Here is a 1422-nt window from a genome sequence, read left to right as displayed (position 1 = left end):
TAGATTATCCAAAGTGATCAAATTATTGCCAGCATCTTAATATAGCTAGTAGTAGTTTTTTTATTGCCAAGAAGACAACGGAAGTGCACAGGCAGCAAGTAAATTTTTTTATCTGCTACTCTCTCAGAAGAAGGCTGCAATTATGAGGTATTTGCTTTAAAGCCATTTTCCCGAGGAGAAATGCCTGTCCCTTGTGACCAGTCAGAGCCAGCACCTCTCACCTTACTCAGCAGACTTTGGAGGGTGAACTTGCGAGGATAGAAAAGGTGGTAATGGTTGTTCTATTTTTTGTTCTTAGAAGAGAGAAGACCCATTTTCTTGGATGTATATTAGTGTGACAGTGTATTTTCCATTACCTTGGTAATAAGGGCATGCAGATAGGTACTGTTGTACCTTAGTGGCTCTAGGTTTAAGGTACAGAAGAACCAGACTTCCCCTTTGCTGCTGACAACAGGATCTACCAAGAGCAAGCAGTGTTTTGCTTTCCCACTGACTCCACCAACTTACCTTTTCTTCAAAAGAAAAAGAAGTACACAATGACTTTGAGTTTGTTTCTGACTGCAGAACAGAGGAAAAAGTGGGATCAGCAGAGAATGCAGTGATTAACTTAGCTGGAAATAAAGGGGGAATGCCTGGGGACAGTATACACATTGCAGGCAGACTGTGACCAATGAGCTATGAGATTTTCTTTCTAATCCTGTCCATCTTTTGTCTAGTTGGGTTGTAGACTGTCAGAATGGACACAAGGCTGTATCCACATATGCACAGCACTTGGTACTTAGAGAGTTCAACCATGTGTTCTCTTTATTCCTGTGTTATGTCTAAAAAACTAAACTGTAATAATCAAATATTAAAAGTAGGGTTTTTAAAAATTTCTTACATCTTTAAAACAGATTCATGCAAGAGTTCATTGCATTAATCAAGATACATTTCCTTCTGATTTCTTGGAAGAAATCTGTACTGCCCATTAGACATTTTGCATTGTCAAGTTCAAGATCATTGCCAAAACCCATCCATTTTGCCTCCATGTGTACCATATTGCTCAGCTGCTTTGTGAAAACACCGAAGTTCATTTACCCTTAGCCATATTACTCTTCCATCAGTTTCCTTGTTTTCTGCTTGGGGTTTAAAACTCTTGCATTGAGTTGCTCCCTTACATTCTCCATTATGTAATTTTTTTCCTCTGTTAATAAGTTTTTTGGTGTTTAAAGACCATTCTGTGGTTTTGTGTGTCTTGTTTTAAGATGGACTTTTAGGGTATGAAACCTTTTGTAAAGATCTATAAATAGTAAATACCCTGTGTTAACCACCTAATAAAGAGGAACAGACATTCCTGGAAAGCACTGCTATTTAAGAAATACTAATCTATTACAGCTGGTGGTGGGGTCCGTGGCCGTGACCCAGGAAGCGGTGACCGGTCCG

Source organism: Corvus brachyrhynchos, unplaced genomic scaffold (genome assembly GCF_000691975.1).
Source record: "Corvus brachyrhynchos isolate BGI_N302 unplaced genomic scaffold, ASM69197v1 scaffold194, whole genome shotgun sequence".
NCBI classification, from domain to species: Eukaryota; Metazoa; Chordata; class Aves; order Passeriformes; family Corvidae; genus Corvus; species Corvus brachyrhynchos.
The sequence above is the reverse complement of the archived record's forward strand: the minus strand, read 5'-3'. Positions refer to the sequence as shown.